Raw genomic sequence first — 22,712 nt, 5'->3', positions numbered from 1 at the left:
TAAGTAATGTGATCAGATGGCATAAATGGAAAAAAGAATGGGAGGAGAAAAGGTTCAAAACAGACGCCTGGCAGCAATTTTTCACAGAAACAAAAAATGTGTGGAATGACCTTCCAGACATGATTATGCTATGGAGAGTTAAATATTGGGCTATTCAGGGAAATTAGAGAGCATTTCAGGAGCATACGGGTGACAGTAAGCTTTGAAACTGGGGGAGCCATTGAAATATTCTTATTGTCATATGTTCTTGGATATACTGAGATATTAATGCTGAATTTCCAATTGCTTGTACACAGTTTAGATCATCAGGACACACTGTCCATCAGTGCCCTCTCCCTAGTGAATCAGGGGGGACCTCGTATGGGTAATTCTTTTAATTTTTGCCTTCTGACTTTTTATCTGCTTATTTATAGGTTTCTTCTGAATTCACTGCACAGAAGGTGCCTGTCCTCGTGGTATTGTTTTAGCATGCTGTGGAATCATGATAGTTGAGAAGTCCCTCACTAGCAGCGGAGAATGAATATTTACCGTGGCAAAAAGGTGTGTTTAGTTTCTACTGCTTATGACTTTTTAGACATGGAGGAATTCCATGTGGAATGTTTGTTTGTCTCTTTCCTATCAACTCTTTAATACTTTTTAAAGAAAATTTGAAACTTCTTTTAAATTGGTAACAATTATCTTTGCTTAACTGAGACATGATTTACATACAGATAGAGCTACAATCTGCATAAAGCAGTCCTACAAGTAGACTAAAAAAGCAGATATGATTCTTATGTGGATAACAGTAAACTCCAGTTTGTCTAAATTAAATGTAGAGAGTTTCAGGTTTATATTTTTGTTCCAGTTATCAATATATCTGAGTAAAGGAAACTGTCTCTAGGCTATAATAGCTAACTTGGTGTTGTGCACTTAGATTGTCTCAAGTCAAAAATTGATTGTGAAACTGTACAGTTCATCGTAAGTGAATCTATCTTTGAGCAACTTAGCTTTTACTGAAAACGTAATCATGGTAGCAGAAAAATGTTCTTTTCTTCTGCAACTTGCATGTACATGTAGTTGGAACATAAACACTACAGTGACCAAGGTTGGGAAGATTCATTTCTGAGCAGGAGACAAAAGATTCTTTTCTCTAAAATAGCATGATTTTTAGTCAGTCTGTGATCTCTGGGGACAAAGCCACGAGGTTTTTGTGGATCCAGTATTTTAACAGAGTCAGCGATTTGACTAAGGTAACAGTTTTGGAATAATTATATTTCAGTGTGCAAAAACCTCTTTGAGTTACTCTTACATACTTGATTCTATTTGCTTTTCCACTGTATGTGACAGATCTGACCTCACAGTAACTTAGACACTTCGTTTTCATAACCAGAAGACTGCAAATGATTAAATATTTTTTCCAAATTATTTGGTTTAATGTAACAATTATTGGACAAAATCATATGAAAGCTACAATAATCATAGGACAAGAAGTCCCTTGGAAGGCAGGTATAGCTGGACTGTCTACAAACTACTAAAAAAAATATTAAATCCTCTCAAACGTCCTTCACACTGGCTTTTATATAATGTATATAAAATATGCCATTCATATGATGGTGTAGCTGCTGCGTTATTGACAGTTGGTTGTCCTAACAGACAGATGTGCTGTCATTCAAAATTCATGCCATGTAAAATATTCCAAGCATTAAAATATTTGTTTATTGTCCTACATAAATCATACATCTTGCAAGCTGTTATGAATATTTGAAAAAGTCACTGTTTTCCCTTTTATTTTTTTTTTAATTTTGGAAAGAAGAAATAAAAGAAAAAGTAAAATGTTAATGATAATGATTGCATGCGAGCAATTGAAGACCGAATAAAACCAGAATGTTCAGGTATTATCATGAGAAAAGGGAGGGAGTGGTAGTCTTTTTGATTGCTATATTGTATAAAAATAATTGGTTCATTATCATAATTACGTTCTTGTTCATGATATCAAGGTCGAATGAAATAATAGTAGCAATGGAGGGATGTCATTTTACTCATTCTGGCAGATTTTAATTGAGGAAAAAAGAGTTTTGTTGTACTGAAGAGAGACAGGTGAATATAGAACCCAGAGGACCTTCCTTGTACTTCATATTCCTTACCATCTGTGTTGGGAATTCCAAATTCAGCCATGGACTGGGAAAGGATGGAAGGCTGAATCTCCTTCTTTTCCATTTCACTTCTTAAAAAATGCTATTTTCAAGATAATGCTACAGTGGAAGGTCTATATTTTTAATTCTAATTCAAAAGTTTAGGTTTTTTTTTAACACAGAAACATGTTCTGAGTTCAAATTCACATAAATGTTTACATTATGAAACACTGAGTTCTGCTTTATTTATTCTGGTTCTAAAAAATTTTCCTTGGTCATTAATGGTTTCAGGAAATGAGTGTTGGCTGTTTCTCTCCTGTACCCCAGAAATCCTTAATAATAAGAGGAACCATTTATTGTGACCTGTTCAGTGGTAAAAATGAAATAGTTTAAAGGATTTATATCAATAGAACATGGAGAGTATAAGATGAATTTAACATTGGTTCTAAATCCAATAGATGATGAACTGGACCGTAATAATGGATTTTCATTTTGATTAGTCTGTACCACCAGCTCAACTTACTAATAGACAAGAAATGGTGATAAATGTGTTAGAAGAACTATGCTGAATAAGCAGTGTTGTTGTTTTACACAGTCCCTGGCAATGTAACAGCATATGAAATACAAAGCCAAAACTTTACCAGCTGATAAACATGAGAAAGTTTTGTTTGGTTTTTCCGCAAAACTGTTTTTGTGGTAGTTAGAAAATATTTCTTCCGAAGTTTTCCAACAACTCATTTTGCTTTATCTAATTACATTTTCTACATGTTAAGTACATGTTCTTGGATATAGGTTTGAAATGACATTAAGGTTACAAAATCGAGCACTCAGAGTGTGTTTCTTAAATTACAAAAGCAATGAATTTTTTCTGAGCCTAATTGGCTGATCTGATTTAGCTAAAACTTCGTAAAAATGTTGTCTTGATGGACATATGGAGCTTGAAAACACATCTGAACATTTGGCAAATGTAAATGTGAGTTAAAAAAAAAAAATAATCTCAGAATGGAAACAGTTTTTGGTTAGTGAGATAAAGTTCTGGATCATTCGCTGCTGCATCTGCCCTCAGCTGGTCACTTACAATGAAGGGAGCGCAACGGGAGAGGGCTGGTGGGCACCCGGCTGCCGGGGCTGCCTTCCACTGCTCCCAGCTCAGACCGACACAGCGGCTGCGTGGTGGCTGGCTCTTAGACATTTTTGGCTCTTTGAACTAAGGCCATAACAATGTGACTAAATGCTGTAGTCTTAGCCCTTAAAAGATGAAGCAGTGTTTGCTGAAGGTGACCTTCTTCCCAAAAATGAATTGGACAGGTTTTACAGTGATTGTAGCACATACAGTTTTCCTACGTTATGAAAGATTTCAGTTTTTCATTGTGCTGCAAAGTACAATTACTTAAATAAAGTATGAGCAGTAGCAGATTTATGAAACTGTTTGAAGTGGTTATGCTAAATATTTGGTCTTTGACACTGCGAGGGATTTTTGTTTGGTTGGTTTTATCCTGTGAGTGGGTGGTGGTGTGTAAATGAAAGGGAAAGTTTTCTCAGACCCCCCAAAAAAAAGTTTAAAAATGACTGAAATAGCAGGGCATTTTTGTTAATGCGTGTGTGCCAGTGCTTGGTGAAAATTATGTCACATAAACAGATTTACATTTTGAACTGTCAAAAAGAAAGCGTTTGTGTTCCAGCTGGTAACTAACCCCTACCTCCTCCTCCCCATCCTCAGCTCCTCTGGCAGGGTATGTATTCTAGGGGGAGGACCTAATCTGTCTTTTATCCTCCCTAATTGCCCCTATAATTGAATGTGTACGTCTATACCCACCGCAGTGGTTGTGGCTCCGTCTTCCACTTCAGGAAGACAGCGTTACTGAATCACATCTGCCACAGCTAGCATTAGAACTTCATGTTCAGAGTGAAAATAGGATTTTACTTAAAGTTTGTAGGATTTCTGGGAAAGGAGAAGAAAGGGCATCTTGAGGGTTTATTGTTGTATTGCTTTATTCTACTTTTGCCTTTTTTATTTTATTTTTCTTTTTTGCCCAGTTTCCCTTATTCGTTCCCTGTGAGCCTGTGGCAGTTGGCGTTGCCCCTGCACAGATTTGAGCGGCATGACCTTTGCCAACACACTGCATTAATTCTGACCGCAAATATCTGTTTGCTGCCTGCCCAGCAGCTACCCCTGCTCCCTAGCTTCTCAGTGAAGAAGAATATCTTATATCCTCCCATTAATCAGTGTAATCTGTTACTGGCCTTCTCCCATCGGTCCTGTGCCTTCACCCTGCTGACTTTTATTCCTGCTTTAGCCCTGCCTGTCAGGCACTGTGGGATCTGGGAGCCCTTCCAGCTTCCTACGCATCACGTTATTTTTCAGTAGCTGGGAGGAAGAATTATATAGTGATCCACGGACAACTCTAGGAGATGCATTTAATGGATGGCCAGGCTGTCAAACATTTGAAAGTGATGTAGGAGGAATGTTTCTTGCCAGTTTGAATAAGTATCAGAAAGAGGGAATTAGCAGTAAGTGCTGAGGTTCTCAACTTGCCTGGGTGGCAGCTGCCTGCCTGCAAGAGCTCTGGAACCAGAAACTCTGGCATGGCTGTGCTTGTAAAAATGTTAATATTTTCCTGCTGTGTTGATGACGATTTTTAGTTCTTCTTGTAAAATGTTCCCTAATTAACCACTGGCATGTGGCTCTTCATGGGAATTAAATGTTTAATTTTTCAGAAAGAAAAGAAGAAGTATTTTTCAGCCAATTGGGAGGAATTGTCAGTTGCGCCCAAACACTTTGGTTTTGCTGAATCGGTTATTGAACTGAAATGGAAAGTCAGATTAAGGCTTATAAAAGTTGCATGGTAATTTCGTTTCCTTATTATTGGTGGGAGGTGGATGTGATATGCAGCTCTGCTGAATCTTTACTCTGTGTTTTACGTGGGTGTGCATAAATATGCTGCTTGAGCTGAGTCACATTTCCTTTGTCCTCACTACCTTCATGAGGTTGTGATTATGCAAATAGACAGCTCATGAAAAGTAGCATTCTAGTAAAAATTGTTTTAGGACAGTGTTTTAAACAGTTAAAAGAGAATATCTTAAACCCATGCTGTGGCAACATAAAAAGGTCATCGAGAAAAGCAGAAGTATTATTAAAAGTATACAGCTACTGTAATACGTGTGCTAATTGTATGCTATTCTTACACCCCTTAATAACTTTACCCTTTATCTACTTTGGGTAAGAGGGGAACTTTAAGGATGTTAAGTACTGTCAAATACCTGAATTTTGGCATCAAAACCGGTGTAGACCATTAGTCCATGCAGCGATACGCTTCTGGGGCTTCTAAAATAGTGATTTTTTTATTTTTTGATAGGTGCCTTATCTTTGCTCCAAAGTGAAAAATAGAGATGGCTGGAAAAGATGTCAGTTGGAATCATTTTCACTAAAAGGAGTGGGGACTAAAAGTACCAGAAAGCCGGGTATAGGGTCGTTCCTGTCAGCTGCAAGGAAGTATTGTAGTGAGATTTTCATGGATAATACATTTACATAAATAGGACATTGTTATAACAGCTACAAAAATAGGACCTTAGGAATGAAGGGAACGGGTATAATCAAAACTGGTACTTTGCTTCCTTCATGTGTATATGTAAGATCTCAGTCTTCTAATGCATGATAACCTGTCCCATAGGGCAAGGAGCTTCCACACCTGGCACTACTAACGCAGCAACCAGTTCAGCATTAATAGCTCTTAATGAATAAACTGGTACTTCTCATTGCTCTATTTCTTACTCTTTATTGCATGCATCCTATTTAGCAAACATGCCAATGTGATAAGTAACAATTATTTTCCAGTCTTTGATGGATGTATTGTAAGCTCTCCAGGCTGGCTGAAAAATAGAGTCTTGAAACTCGGAAGCTGATTCTACAAATGTGTGATGACTTGCAGACTTGTTAATTAATTAATTAAAACCTTCATGTTTGTTTTCTCAGAAAAGTGTCTGGATTAGTTGATGATGCGCAACACAGTAAAATAAATTCGTAACTTATTTCCTATGTAAAAATTTGAGACCAAGAATGATTTCTGATTCATTACATTTGCATCACTTTCTATGTTTTGAATAACATTTTTGGATACAAAGTCACTCCTCAGAAATACCATAAAATGAGAAAAGCTTAAGGGCAAGTTGTGCCGTTAGTAAGCGATGATACTTCTATCTGGCGGTTCAGTCAGCTTGAATAATATGAGGTTTATGTGATTTATTACCTTACAATGCTGGAATAGTATCTACTAATACAAATGTTTCAATTAAAAAAGAAAGGGAACTTATTAAATGGGAAAGATAATGTTTTATTAATTTTTCTTCTTGGTTTTATATTCTTGTGCCCTGCAGCTCTAGTGCAGCTGCTCTAAGTGCAAATGCAAATACCAACTTGCTTAATGGGGTAATTAAACACAGTGGAGGAAAGTTACGTAACGGATACTTAGGAAGTGTAAAATATTCAAGCCATACCAAATGTTATATTAAACTGTGGATTGTCTCCTGAGGATGGAAAGACATTGCATACCACTTCTTGAATAGCTCTTTTTCTAAAATTGGATGTGAAAGGAGGGAATTGGAAGGATGACCTACCTTAGGTCTGCAGATTCTGAATTATTTTTGTTCTTTTTATTTGGGTAGGATAATTTAACATTTTCCCCCATTATTAACCCCGCTTCCCTATATAGTTAAAAAAAAATGTGTTGAAATCCTGGCTAGCAGCTGCATTATTAGGAAGACCATTACGGAAAAACAGTTTTCAGGAAAATTGCTTTGTCTTCAGATTATGTCCAGCTCTGTACAGCTTTGTGTTGAGCATCCTGAATGGAATTAAGGACAGATTCCAAGGACATGGTGCATTGTATAGTTTAGCGGGAGAAACAAAAACTACATGTTTAACGTGTTCAGAAGCCTGTGATTAGGTAATTCAAGATTTTCAGTTTCAAACCTACAAGCTTTTGAAACTGGACATTATTTGTCTTTTTAAAACTAATATGCAATATTTTAGGACAGCTTCCAATACAGTAAGCTTCTCAAATCTTTCCAGTGGTGTAATATTTGGTCTACTATCTAGAATTGTTTTCATTTAGTAACAAAGTGTAAAGGTTAAGTGTAATTAGCAGTATAATCATAGTGATAAGGTTATACATAGAGAATTCGATACACATTTGAAAGGAGATTTCTTTACATTTAAGCTGGGTTTGATCTTAAGAGAAACCTACATGGGAAAACCTCATGCATGTTTTAAATGAATTGAACAGTATTTTGGAGAAAATGTACAGTAGTTTTAACATTATGTAAAATTTTCTTTTAGTGATGAAGTCGTAGACTGTGCTACCGGAAGTTTTGGAAAATGTGCTCTGATGGCATATGACACTGTCTTTTTGCAGCTCCTACCAGATCATTTTATGCAGCTGGTTTCAGTCCTGAACTACCAATGTAGTGTCTTTCACAGTCTTTCTCCTCCTTCCGATCCTCAATTCTACCTCTTTTCTAAGTTTTTCTTTTCTGATTCCTTACATAACATTCTAAACCACAAATTTATTTCCTTTCCCTGCCATCATGTGCCCTTATGGAGACAGCATTGGGAACACGGGGCAGCTGCTCCAGGTCTGCCTGGCAGTGAGAAAAGTAATTGCCAGCAAGGTCCATGCTTGGCTGTTGCAGTGATGCTTCTCATGCTGGCAGGATCACACCTGTGTAATTAGTCTCACACACAAGGCAGAGTATAATTGATGTAATGAAATCTTTGACAAGCGCTCTCCAATTACTGTCTCTGCTGGGAATTGAATGACTTGTGATTCTTAAAGCTTTATTATAATTCTAAGTATTCTTTTCATGTTTTGAGTAGGTCAAGAGGTATATCTCTGATACCAGACAATCTCTACTTGCTAAACTTCAAACTCCTCTAGCTTGAAAGAATATCATGATAGTGCTTCTCAGGGAATTCATTGTCAATTGTTTATTTTTTAAACTGTGGGGTTTGTGTTTTTTTTTGGTTTGGCTTTTTTGTTTGTTTGTTTGAACTAACCTCTTGTTATTCACCACTCCGTAAAAAGAATCCAGGCAAAACAAAACCAAAATCCCTACCTCAAGCATCACCCTGAGGAGTATGTACAGTTGCAGAATAGCTAGATTAAATTAGTAATAATCAGTTAAAATATGGTCTTTCAATGGAAATTGTTACTATCAAGCACAGGCATTACTCCCATCAACCGTATGTTTTTAGGCTAAAATTTTAATTGCAAAGCCTTATATATACATTACAGAAACATTCCAAAAAGCCATCCTTTTATTTATATGGAATCTCTAATAGTTGTATTTTGTTACTCTAGGAAAAATAAGGTAGTGGTTTTCTCTTTCTTTTGGAGAGTGGGGTTGGTGGGAGGGTTCAAACAGTTGTTAGGGGTTTTTTTTCGTTCTGGTGCACTCCTTGGCCTCTTACATCTCCTATACATTTCTTCCTTATCTCATGGGAAATTTTATGTCATTTTTGTCTGTTCTCCTTCATGAACACAGAAGCCAAGTCTTCATTTCTTAAAAAAGAAAAAAAAAGTCTCTCATAGATCTTTTCTTTTGGAAGTATTTCTTGCTTACTTAAGTCTATTTATTAAACTGATTCCTCTGTTACAACATAATCACTAGTTAAGATGTTAAACGAATTTTAAATGTTGTCGTTCACTGTCCCCACTCGACAATTTTGCCAGGTTTACTTATTTTATTCTGCATTTATCTTTTGGAGTTTGGCTCTGGGATTCTCCATGACTGGGAATAAACTTTTTTTTGAAAATCTTTTATAAAAATATTATTTCTGATGTACAAAATCTCATCTTGTAGAAGACTGCAAGATACCTGCAGTCTAACAGTAGTGATCCACAAAGCCATGTGTGCTGTTGTTAATCCAGAGTAATGAACTGCACGTACATCTCCTCTGGTATTATTTCAGCTGGACACCCTTCTTAAAATTATGTCACACCGTGATTACATTACAGTTACATCATATTGCATGCATGTCCAAAATCTGGTTGGTACATATGCTTTTGTTTAATGTATAGATATTTAATGAGTACTTGTGATCATTTTAGTCATGTGTAGTATTAAGTACTGTGGTTGAAATGTTCCAAGAGCAGATATTTTTTCTTCTGACTTTTTTTATTACTAATTTTTTTACCCTTAGGCCTTTGCAGAGCTGAGTTGCTCTTTGACAAGCTGGAGCCAGGGGTTACCGTCTACCTGGTGCTAACGCTTGTCCTGGGCACATGCTTCTCTTGTGGTCCACGGGCGTTGCGCACAGCACTGCCATGTATTGAGCACTGGTGGGTCCTAGCAACATCCACCTCTACGCTGGCTGGTTCTTTGTAATACGCTCTTCCTAAGACCCTTGTGAATCCTTCTGTAAAAAAATTACATGAAAATATTGGCAGTTTGAGTCTACCTTATTGCGGACTTAAAGGTTTTAGTTTTTTATTTCTTTCTGTATTTCTACCTCATCTCTGAAATTCGTGTGCTTCTCTGCGGGATTGAGTGCTAACACGCCAAAACTTAAAAGCTGTTTCAACTCTATCAGTCTTCAAATTAACTCAGAATATGATATCTTTTTTTTTCCCCCAACAAAGTTGAAGAATCTTCAGTGTTTTTAATGTCTCCCCTCACCATCTCAGCTCAACACATATGAAAAAACTAAAAGTAGTACAGGAAAATGGTTGAGTGTTTATAGTAGTAGTAATAATAATAGTAGTAATGAAAATAAAAAATAGTAAGTTTTTGCTTAATAGAGCATATTTTTCCATTAAAGTGTATTAACTGACACTTCCTATGTACCTCATCTTTAATTCTTTATTTTAAATATGTCATGTATACCCTCTAAAGTATTTTAAGTTTAGCTGATAAAGATGGGTGTAGTAAACAGCCAGCCTTTGATAAGACATTTGATGAAGTCCCTGGGGAAATTCTAAATAAAAGCTTAGCCTCCCATATTAGCAATAGAAATATGAAGACAAACCCATCAACTGGATTAAAAAACCTATTAATGGTCACACTGCAAAAAGAAATAGGTGGGATATTTTATATTTTACACAGAAGCCTAAATGTAAGTTTCAAAGTCAGTGCCCATGAAACTTGTAGTTGATAACTTGTTTATTAGAGTTGCAGAACAGAGTAATCTTGGGAATAATCTGGACTGGTTGGTAATATGGATTTACGCAGGCAAATTATGACTCAGTCAAACCACAGTCAAAATGATGCATGTAAAACCAAGAAGCTCAGGCCATGTTTTCAGGAAGATCCTGGATCCTTGACTGGGGAAAACACTGACTCTAGAGAGGATTTAGGGAGTCAGAGCAGACAGAGAAACTCCTCATGGGTTCCCAGTTTGACAGAGATTAGTTCAGTCTCTGGCTGTGAAATACTGCAGGAAAGACTAAAAGTCAGCATTTAGTAGAAAGGCTGAAAGAGTTGTTCTTTAATCTGTGAAATCGATACTGGAAGAATCCTTAGTGATTGATGCCGATAGTTTAAAAGGGTGCAGAAGAGCAGGAGAAGGTGTAAAAAAATCTCACATAAATATTTCTTGAGGAAACTTTGCAAAAAAACCCTGCTTATTTCATCAACAGCAATCATCTTAAGTACTACTAGGTATAAAATGCATAAATCCCATCAGAGGGGGAATAAATAGTGGGTGCTAAAAACGTTCCATTAAAGTAGATGTGTTTCTGAAAAATACACATTAGAGAATGGATCACATTTAGTGATTTGGAAATATTTGGGCAAGTTTAAGGTTCAGTAATAACCCAGCAAAATCTTCTGGCCTTTTGAACCATAGGAACCTGCGAAACTCTAGAGAAACTGATTTTTTGTGTATAGTCAGAGGTGCTGTGTGAGTAGTACTACATCATAGTCCACCTCTGTTGTGGTAGACACAAGCAAGGTTGAGATTCCATAATGCTGGCATCTCTTCAGGTTGAGGTATTTGATCTTTTAGGTATTTAAATAATGATTATTTCAATAATATTATTAGGTCATTAATTATCTTTTGAAATAATGTTTGTTTGTTTGTTAATTTTATTTTGGGGGGTGTTGCATTAAAGTTATAGGCCAGTTTTTGGTGGTCTGGACAGGTCCGTCACTGACAAATATCTTGTGGTATCCACTTAGGCAACGGTCATCAGGTATGGGGACAGATACTTCAATTAATGTAGCAAAAATCACTGCCTTGCTGGAAGATAAAATACCTGTATTTAGCCAAGCCCCCAGCTCTTGAATCTGAGCTCCAGCCTGTCTTTGGAGCAGGTTTGATTGGTTGTGGCACCTGTATTTGGCAGGCTGCAGGGCTGCTGCAGGAGAGCATCCTGGAATGGGGATAGGGGAGACTGGACCTATTTTCAGTTTATTTGTTTCAGCCCATAGTTGAAGAAAGCTGTGCTACCAGTGGTAGAGGGCTAGATAGCAAACTGCTTCAGCAGCATTTTATTGGTTTTAGGAGGTTGTAGAGGCTATTCTGTTCTTTGCCTACCCAAATATCTACATTTGTGCTTCATACTGGAAGCATAGAGAAGGTTCAAGACTGTGTTGGAAACTATTACAAGTTTATGGTCCAAGTTTTGTAACTATTACTCAGTCCAAAGAAATGATTGGCTGGAAGGGAAGCAGGTGAGAGGCATAAGAACAGGGAATAGACTGGTTTATGAATGGAAGTGTTAAAGAACTTTATTTGCCATATAATTTTTTTTTTTTTTATTGTTGCAGAAGGAAGGAACATACTCCAAATCTGGAAGCCAGAGAACATGGCCTTAATCTAATTTAGGTATCTGTAGTAGAGTAGGTAACATGACACCTCTTCTATATTCAAAGAGCATTCTGATATTTTAGGGCAGGATTCATCCAACTGGTTTTAGATGTACGCTTCCAGGCAAGCTAAATTATATCTATTGACGAGATCTTTATTGACTATAATGAAGTATAGCTGAAATGGAGATAACAACAATGGACACTGATGAATCCTATTCAAGATATTCAACTCTCACAGGCAGTGTGATATTGCACATTTCCATCGAACTACATGTACTTTCTGCAATAGTTGTGAGAAAATTATATGCGTTCTTCCCAGCACAGCAATAGGAAAGTTCAAGCACTTGATTAATGGAGAAAAAAAAAATCAAATGCATTGTATGGTTGACTGATTTATGCTGAAAAGTGCTGTTTATCTTTGAACCCTCAAATTGCAGGTCAGATTGGATTGTGTAACTTTTCCTTTGTTTCAGAACTTTCTGTGCAGATGTGATTGAACAGATATATGCAAGAAAGATTTCTTTCAGACAAAAGCTGAGCAGACTTCTCCAGCTGTTGCCTATCCCGGATACAATGAATACAGTCTTGGGAAGTAACCCCAGCCCTAATAAATTGCACTAAGCTTTTAACTGGTATTTGGAGCAAGGGGAGAAAAGTTCTGATGAGTGGTTCTGACCCATTTTCCTCAACTTCCTCCCCTTAAGAATGCTTAGAAAGAACTTTACTCAAGTTTGCTTTTTGTATTTGTTCTTTCTACACAGATGTTGAGGCTTATTTATGTACTTCAGAGAAATAATTTTACAGGAAGTATGACTATTTTTAAATGATTGCAAACATACACAGAGTAAATGAGACATTGTTCTTTTCACTTTTATTGTTAAAGTTGCTTGATAAACTAGCTCTGAAAGCAATTTTTCATTTCATTTTTCACTTTTAGCGTGACTTGGGTATTGACATTTGGTGAATTTATGTATTTTTTATGAAAATATTGAGATTTTTTGTATGCCTTGAAGTGCTAATGCCATGTATATGCAATATATTCAAACAACAGAACTTTGGTGACTTAGTGAAAATAAGGAATGGGATGCTGGTAGCTCCCAGAAGCACCGTGTTTTTACATCAGTTGGGAAGTAGGCTTCTGTATCTTTTAAATCTTGTAATCGACAAACTTGTTTTGAATTTCAGAGAAATTGTAAAAAATGCCTAGAGGAAAGTCTTACAATGACCTTCTCATTTAGTCTTGGAACAAGGAAAGGAAATTTTTTCTTCTTTATAGTCATATTGAAGTATTGAAGTGTCTGTGTCTTTTCTAATTTTGTAGAGTATGTAATTGTCAATAAAGTTCAAACTGTAGGACTGAAGAAGTTGAAAAGAATATTTATTCATTAAAAGTACAAGACATAACATTGATGGACTGGCTAGGGATGTGAATATTTGTTTTAATGCGTGGTGATTCCACCAGTGAAGAGTCCTTTTTAATATCTTCTGGGCACAGGTAACTCTAAAATGTCCATGCTAGGCAGTAAAACAGAGAACTTCAAAATTCAGGAACAGTTTCTGTTGTTTTCTACTCTTTTGCTGAATAGAATAAAAGAATGTAAACCTCAAGTGATCAGGCATGAATTGAATCAGTTGGGTTGCCTCTGTGTCTTTGAAATACTCATTTTAACACCTTGAGCTACTTTGTTGTTTTGTGAGATGTAATAACATTTAACATTTTAGATGTGTTTTTGGTGCTATATGAAAGAGCAAAGGAAACTTCTTCAGTGCTGTGTCACGGTATGTATTTTAAATAGTGCTGATCTATGGAAAGTCCATGGAAATTCTGCTTTGAAAACTAACTAACACTGAGAGCACTTCCTGTTACTGAATCAGCTCATGTTTGCATTCAGAACAGTAACTGGGGAAAAAAAAAAGTACCTTTTTTTCGGTAATTAAAATGCTCAAATGCTGTAGTATAATGTGGTTTCTTAGTTATTCTGGTCCCAGTTTCATACGGTTTCTGTTGGACTTTGCAAAGTTAAATGCTTATTCCAGACTTCGCAGGAGTGCTGAGTTCCTGAAACTTTGCTTGCTGTACATACTGGAAATGCATGTATATGCACTGAACACACTGAACATGATTCGGGACTAGATTTGCATGTCAAAATGTTGCACCGTTGAGTCTACTTAATCTCCCATTACAAATGACTAGCCATCTTGCCATTGAAAGGACTGTGTCATGTCGTGCACTGTGGCAAGAATTTCCATCCTATCTGCAGCAGGAAGTTTGAAGGGGGCGACGTGTTTGGTATTGCAACCAGAGCTGCCAAGCACTTTGTGCTTCCTGGGACACAACGGCACCTGGCATCTCCGAGACACCAAGCTGAGATGGTCTATGTTCAGCTGGGCTGAGGGAATGGCCTGCAGCTGCGTTCCCTCACTGCTGGGAATATTCTGTCTTGCTGTAGAGATCTGCTCTTGGTGTAGTACTGGCCTCAGGTGCTCACCAAAGCGTGCCGTCTGGTGGTATCATATGCTCCGTCACACTCAGACACTGACACATGTCCTAAAGGCCATCACAAGTAGCCCACTCCCTCCCCCATGCCTCTCTCAGCGGTCAGACCACCGCAGCTCCCACTGTGCCACCGCCCTTCCTCACAAATCATCATCCGAAAGTTGTGCTTTTAAGTACCATACGTATAAGCACACATGTAAAGTCATTAAATATACATAAGATAACTATGTTTTTGGTAAATAGCTGGAACTGGTAATCAATTTAGAAAAGTGGGGTGAAGGCTCAGTACAGGTGGAGAATATGTTTTTACAAGGATTTAACTCAGAACTTTTAACTGAAAAACTCAAGGAAGTGTAAACTGAGAAATGAAAAGATTTCTGTAGAAATTTTATTGCATAATCTGAATTAGCATCTTCATGCTATATCTATAACTTACTCTAAATTATTTTTGCAAGGTTCATTTTCTTGTTTTGCTGGTTTTTGGAATAAGGCAGCTACATACTGAAGGGCAAGCGAGCAGTAATTTCCAACTTTTATCTATCTTCATACATCAGCAGTGGTTGAGAGTGGTGTCTCCCAGCACGCTTTTAGAAGGATCAGACAAGGTTTCTTTTTATTGGTTCTTCAGTGATTAGCCTTGGCTTCTATATGTGCCAACTAGCATCTCTGAGAAGCTTACGTGTAGCAAACATGCATTTATCTATAATTTTCAGGAGAATAACCATGAAACATAAATAAATAAAAAAAAATCTCCTTGCAATACAAGATGGATTAAAAAACCTCTTTAACTGTAGGGAAAACTATTGTCAAAATCAGTCAGTAATTAATCTCAGATGTCTCTTGTACAGCTAAATATATATTTTTTTTTTTTGGTCTTGAAGTCTACTATATGCATATAAACATATATATATTTAATTTAAATATTGAGTTATTTATTTTTGCTTCCTTTGATAATACTTAGGGGCTTCTTACTGTAGTTCATAATTTAGCTTCATCCATTTTTTCTGTTTTCCTGCATGAAACACATTCATGTGCACAGTGTGATAACTGAATCTTGATGAAAAGCATGTCCGTGGGTGCTAAACCTTTCTCATTTTCACTATGTAGTTTACTTTGACTATGAATTAATTGAAGCACTATGTAATTCTGTGGGACTTCTGGTTTTTAGATGAGAAATCTATCTCAGTATCTTATTTATTTATATTCTGTGTACAGTTATTGCACGACTTGGTGCTCATCTCTATTTTTTCTGTGATAGAATCACAGAAGCCAGAACTACAAATACACATCCCATTACTAGCAAGAAATATCTTTATGGAGTTTGATTTCTTTTCAGTGTTTTTTTCCCCAGTAGCTCTTATAATAAATTTTCTGATAATATGTTCTTCCTTTACTTTTTATCAGTAATTTGAAGTGTCAGTCTTTCTTTCAGGATTAGGACACGTGTTCCATTAAGTTTCATGCCTCCCTAGCAGCCTTGATAATAGAATTATAGATATTGAAATAACAAGAGATAAGTGCGAGAACTCTCCAAGAGTATCTTGTACTAACATAATGCCATACTTGAACAGTCCGATATTTTTCTTTAAGCTAAAAAAAAAAGTCTTGGTAGAATGGTGGATTTATATGATTCCATTCTAATCTACATGTGCTCTCATGTATTAATGGAACTGTTTACAGATTGTAGAGGTCAGTCGTATCTTGTAATATTACTACTTCTAATTCTAAGGAGTTATTAGGAGTTGTAAGCAGTCAATAGACCCGTGTTTTTGCAGCCATTTATAGCTTAGAACTCTCATGTTTTGTATAACAAACGCCTGCTTAAAATACCTCTAGCGACCTTGATCGGGAGATTTCACAACACTGACTTTGGATTTATTCTCAACTCTTTTTATTATTACTCTGAAAACAGCAGAAGCTACTCACATATGAATTTCTTAAACTGTAACCTATATTTTCAAATTACTGCAGACTGAAAGATTATTAATATTATTTTTCTATGTGTGGTCAGCATTCCTGGGGTGTTTTGCTAGAATAATTAGAAGTCTTGGGTTTACAAACAAAGTGTCTGTAAATTATACAGCTATCCTCAGTAAACCTAAAGTGCAAAATCGTGGATATCGAGGAACAACACTGACTGGTGCAAGCCATTTATATTTTCTGTGAAGTCCATCTTTTAACAACTACTTAGGTTCTATCGCAAGATGTAGAAAAATAACAACTAAAATTATCTCAGTGGTCTTATCTCGGTGTGTGCAGAACTGCTCTACTTTATAAAGGGGCATACTTTTTAGCAGGGCTTGTTGTGCTAGGACAAGGGGTAGCAGTTTTAAACTAAAATCACGTAGATTTAGACTAGATAAAAGGAAGAAATTTTTTACACTGAGGGTGGTGAAACAATGGGACAGGTGGTAGATGCCGCAGCTCTGGAAACATTCAAGGTCAGGTTGGACAGGGCTCTGAGCAACCTGATCTAGTTGAAGACGTCCCTGCTCATTGTAGAGGAGGTTGGGCTAGATGACCTTTAAAGGTCCTTTTCAACCCAAACTATTCTATGATTCTATACCTTTGTGGCTCCACTGTTGAAGAAACGTACAGTCAGCTCTAATGAAAGCTATTGGTCTCAGAAGTTACAGGGAGTGAATAAATGTTACTCATAAAAGCACTTCATGTCAGAATACGAAAATATTGTTTGTTTGTGCTGAAAATAATTGTATTCCAGATGTTTTATACACATTCCAAACATTATGCTGACTTTCGTGTACTGAAAATAGCTGTTTGACAACATATTTTGTAGATAAATACATAGTAAACCTTGCTTCTCTTTCCCCCATAGTGTATCACAGATGGAGTAAATGGGGCTGTAACTCCCCTGGGTTTTTAAAAACTCACTGCCTTAGTTCAGATGCTGTGGCTGCATCATTGCCTCCCTACTAAGACTGTCTGACTCAGTCTGGCATACTGGATGCAAAGCCCTGCTAGATTAAACTGATATTGCTTTGCTTAAAATCTCTTTATGGATTGTTAATCGCCAAAACAGAGACTATAACGTATTGCAAATATTTACTGGACTGCAAGCGCTATCATGCCCGGATAATCTGGTAGATTTGAAAGGCAATGGTGAGCAGCTATTCTGAATTGTTGAGCAGCTATTCTGAATTAAGAACTAGGTGACATGCAGAAGCGGTAACTGTACAAAGAGTTTTGACTTATCTAATAAAAAAGTTTGTCTTTCAACCTGGCAGAAGTCTCTATCCCTGGTGTTCAAGGAAAGATTTCAGGATTTACTCGTAAAATGATCATTTTTAAATGACAGGAAAGGTGACTGAAGTGAATAAAAGCTTTGTCTAGAAATACTTTTTATATGTTGAATTTTCTTTTTTATGCACGATGTATGTTGGAACATGAAATACAGTTGGAATTCATGAAAATCTGTCTGTTTGTACATTCACCTCCCTTCCTTATTTTTTTCCACGGACTAACATGTGTATGGATCAGTGAACTCTGTTTTAAAGATTCCCCTCCCTCTCAATTTTTTTTTTTTTTTTTACAAAGTTCTTTGTTTCCCACATTAGTTGCGGTTCCGTATTTTGTTATGTACATAAGTTAATTCAGTTGAGGAGTTTGTTTCCTGCCAAAGGATTTGTTTTGAAAACTTGAGTCTTACCCTCTCCTCTCCTCACCCAATGACCCAATGCAGGAAGTTAACGTGCTAATCTTCTTGGAAAGCATATTTAACAGGAAATGGGGGCTATATTTAAAGCAGGAAAGGAAAGTGTTAATTGTGGCAGGATGTTGATGAACATAATTACCATACAGAATTAACTTATCATTGCATAAACTGAATTATATCAAGGAGGTATCTACACAGAAGAAATGCACACTGTGACGTATAGGAAGATATGTGTTTTGATAATATAATTCATAGGTTGTATGAATTAATGTATTTATTTGGGTAGTGTCTGAATCCTAATGTTGATTGGAATGCCTTGAAGCTTTTCCCTTCTTTTATAAAGGTTAACATGCACAAAAAATCCACTTCTGTTTTTATTTTTCAAATTCTCTACTTCAGCTAAAGGATTTTCTATGTTCAAAATCCTGCAGCACAGCCAGAGAAGTCCCAGTGGACAGTGCTCTAATGGACAGAGATGAGGAAGGCAGCAGTGGAGGGACGCTAGCAAGATGATAGTTGTCATTTCAACTATGTGGCTAAGTGCTCTCGACTCAAAGGGATGTCAAGTGTGTTCTTTAACCCGATATGAGTGGAATGCTCTTACAGCTTCGCTCCTCTCTGCCTTTTCAAAGTATGAACATTTCTGTCTGACTTTATACATTTTGAAATATTTCAACTTCCTCAGTTTTCCTCATGTTTATTAGACTTCTGCTATGGCAAGGGTAGCAATTTGGAATCAAGCACAAAATAAAAAGATATTTTACGAAGCTATCATTAATATAAAACTTTGCCGTAAAGCAGTATCTCCTCGAGAGTTAAAAGATAAGGTCCAGCCTCTGCAACACATTTCATGTTCAGTTGTCTTCTGACGGAGAGTTGCCGGATCTCTGATGCACCATCCCATTTCCAAGCATCCTCCCACTGCCCCTGTTTGGGGGGGTCCTGTGCAACACCCCACAGTCTTTCCTGGTGCTGAGCTCCTTCCGCTCATTCATCCTCTGACAGGCCAAGGCAGCCCAGCACCCTCAGAACTGGGCTGAGTGTCACTCCTGTGCACTGTTTAACAGACTGGTTAAAACTTACTGCTGCAAACTTATTTTTGTGACTCTTCTGTTTTGGATAGCACGAGCGTAGGCCTTGCACTTTTCCTGTGCTGGTTTCCTGATGCACAGTCTGTGCCAGCTCTCACTAACATCAGCACTGAGGCTATTCCAGTAATTGTTTTGGATGGAGAACATAGGAGGAGTCCTCAATTACAGCAGATTAACCTTTTATTTGCTGGTCCCTCTTCAAATTGCATTTTGATAATGTGACCTGTGGTTATGGTGTCATTTCAATAAAGATTTGAAATTTAGATATTACAAACTGCTTTGCCCTTTGCTAAGTAAAGAAGAGGTAGTGTAACGGTGGCAGACAGACTCTTAGAAATTTGAGCTTCCAGATTTCTGCGGCTACCCATCTCTCCTACTTTGTACCTGTAGTTGGAGAGCTATGTTTTAATAAACTGTCAGTCAGGTCAGCTGCACATGTATTGCAGGTCTGGAAGGAATTTCCTTTTGAAGCCTTTGTTTTTTTTTTTTAACCTTTGTTAATGGACTATCAAGTATAGTTGGGTTAATAGCTAAAGGACTTGTAACTGTAATCTTTAGTAAAATCTGATGTTAGTTATCGTATTACCACTGTGGCCAGAGTGGATGAAAGCGAGAAACAGGTAAGTCTTGTGCCTGTGGAACAAGTGAGATCCTGAGTATTTATCAGAAGAGAGCTCATTATTTGGTTATCTTCATGGGTGAAGATTCAGAGGCTGAGCTGAACATTGCAACTTACCCTTGGAGAGCCTGTTTGAAGTGGGAAGGGTTCAATAAAGAGCTTGAATTTACCTCAAAATGTGCTGATTAATGTACTGAAATGGCATTCTGCCACTTTTAAATTAAAGGCACATCTGGAATACGACTTTTATGAAATTCAAGCTTTTTTAAAAATTTACTTCTAAATTTTAAATTACACTTTATTTTTTGTGAATTGAATGATTTAAATATGTTTCTTTATGGATTTAAAATTATAGAATTGTATGATAATGAGAGGTTGATAAATGATCCTCAGGTACAAGTTATAATTCTGGTACTGTACTTCACATATTTTAGTTTGCTCCGGTACGAATTTATGTGTATATTGATCTTTAAAATATTTCTTTCAAAATAGATTTGCTTTCTGACTGTACCTTACATTATCAAATATGTCATTTCTCATTCAACATTGGATAATATTCTACATGTTTGGGAGCTTTAGTGCAGTGCTCAGCTTTTTTTTTAAAAAGGGAAATGTAATGTCTGCTCTCCAGCTCTGTAGAAAAAAAGCAGTGTGCTTTGTGAGTTTCCTTTAAACATTATCCCAGCCATATCTGCTCAAATCTGTTGTTGCTTATTCTTATAGTAACATAAGTTTTATGTGTGTTTAAAAGGAAGACAGTAAGGGCCTCTTCTGCAGCTTTAAGAAGAAAATTTGCTGCGAAGCGTTGAACCTATTATTGTTACTGTCTGTTGAGCTAGACAGTAATTAGCATTAACGCTAGTTCCGTTACACAACTCCTTTTTAAGATAATGTATACATTCAGGAATTCTAAGACACGTTGTCTTGTTCTCTATCAATACTAGCACTGAAACAGAAGAAATAATAATAGATCAGAGTTGCAAGGATAAATTCTGCAGGCCGAAACAATCCTCAGTATTGTTGCACACATGTTGATGAAAAAAAATGTATATTTTTACAAAAGTTTATCATTAGGCCAACATCTCTATTTGGAGAAATCAAGACAAATAAATATAAGCTAACAGTGCACTGTGTCAAACACGCGATCTTAAACTTCAGTCATTTCATTTAGCATTTCAGCCCTAGAGTGGGACCTATATTAGCCCCATTACTATTACAGGCTTTATCATACATTGGTCAGCCACTTGTAACATCGCCTTTTTTAGGTAACTACAAAATAAGTGCCTTTCTATTTTCTTTTTCCTTTTTTTGTGATGTTAGTTAATCGTTTCAAATATGGGAAAAACACAGTTTTAAATGGGTGGGAGAGCAGTAGATTGGACCAAACCTGGCGAGTGGGAAAGTGAACAATGGAGGCATGTTTTCATTAGATTAGAAATATTATTCTTTGGAACTCAAGGTGCAAATTATGCTGTGCCATAATGTTCTTTTCAAGCACACAAGATAAAATTTGCATATCTAAATTGGATCAGCTTGAATGGGTTTCCCTGCTGTCTCATCCCCTCAGCTGCAATCTTTCTGAAATGGCCTGCAGGTGGATCCAAAAAGTAATTTTTAAGCCTATTTTTAAGAGCATCTCTAAAATAAATATTTTTCTTTTAGTTTTATATTGATTTCTTGCAGTGAACACCAGCAAAAATTCTCCTATGCCTCATCTGAGTATAATCTACATGATAATTGGAGGCTTAAATTTAATTCTGTTTACACTGACTATAAGAATAACAATTTTATCTGTCTCAATAAAATCACAATTGTTTCATAGTATTAAAATAACATAATTTTTTTTATGAAACATTTTAGAAGTGTGTGTAATTTATTTATGATGAATGTGAAAAATTTTGCCATCCAAAGGAGTTAGGGGGAGGATCCTGCAAGCGATCTTGTTCTACACTTCTGGGCTTTTGTTCTGTTTTTTAAATGTAAAATTACTGATACTGTACTGATTCAGATTTCTCTCCTCCCTTTCCATAAACTACTTTCTCATAACTTTGATAGTATCTTATTACATTCATCTTGATGGACGTGTATAGATTTCTTTTTCTCCATCAAAACCATTATATTCTTAATAAACTTTTCTCAAGTATGATTTTAATTCATTTCATCCATCTGCTCAATTTAGTGTTCATTTGGTAGTATGAATTCTGACTTAACAAAGAGAAACAGCAAAAGAAATACTTTAACTTCTGAGGACAACAGGGCTACAGTTCAAAGATAATGTTTTAATTCCTGTAAAATAGAGTTTAGAAGTTCTAAGGGGAGTATTTTTACAGTGTCTCTGCATAGATATACTTTGATGTATGTAAAAAGATGTGGCACGGTCTTAGACCATAATGGTTTCTGTATGTGACTCTGAAAAACAAGCTATGGATGACCTCAGGTTTTTGCCAGTTCATCTGCGTTTTACTGCTTGTATTTTAACAATGAAAACTTTTCACGTCAGAATAAGGAATATGCTGGAAAGAAAGTCCTCGCGCCCTGCCGGGTGAACAAACAGAACAAACAGTGACGTCAACGGAGCTTCACGAGACCCTGTCCAAGGTGCTGAGCAGTAGAATTCGGCTCAAGGTGGGGAGGCCGTACCGCCCCTGCTGGGGGGGGGGCGGCTCGGGGTGTTTGAGCTGTGGACATCTAAATGGAAATCATTGTGCTGTTAAATACAAGCTTATGTTCTGGGTGGCTTTGGGGTTTTGATGCTGTTTGGGTCGGTTAGGTCGGATTGGGTTTTTTGTTGGGTTTTTTTGGGTGGTTTGTGTTTTTTGGTGGTTGTGGGGGTTTTTGGTTGCTTTTTTTTTGTTTGTAATTTGGGTTTTTTTTGTAGGTTTTTTTTTTTTTTGCTTGGTTGGTTGTTTTTTTT

The 22,712-nt window shown here is 36.7% G+C and overlaps 1 protein-coding gene across 1 annotated transcript in view; it reads left to right on the top strand.

Moving 5' to 3' along the window:
- Positions 1-22,712, top strand: part of THSD7A (thrombospondin type 1 domain containing 7A) — a 327,266-nt gene that overhangs the window by 72,383 nt on the left and 232,171 nt on the right. The window contains exon 9 of the mRNA XM_074574765.1: positions 414-540. The gene's annotated coding sequence lies outside the window, so the exon portion shown is untranslated. The remainder of the gene's footprint in view (positions 1-413; positions 541-22,712) is intronic.

The sequence above is a fragment of the Larus michahellis genome, chromosome 2 (genome assembly GCF_964199755.1).
Source record: "Larus michahellis chromosome 2, bLarMic1.1, whole genome shotgun sequence".
Lineage (NCBI taxonomy): Eukaryota > Metazoa > Chordata > Aves > Charadriiformes > Laridae > Larus > Larus michahellis.
The sequence above is the reverse complement of the archived record's forward strand: the minus strand, read 5'-3'. Positions and strand labels throughout refer to the sequence as shown.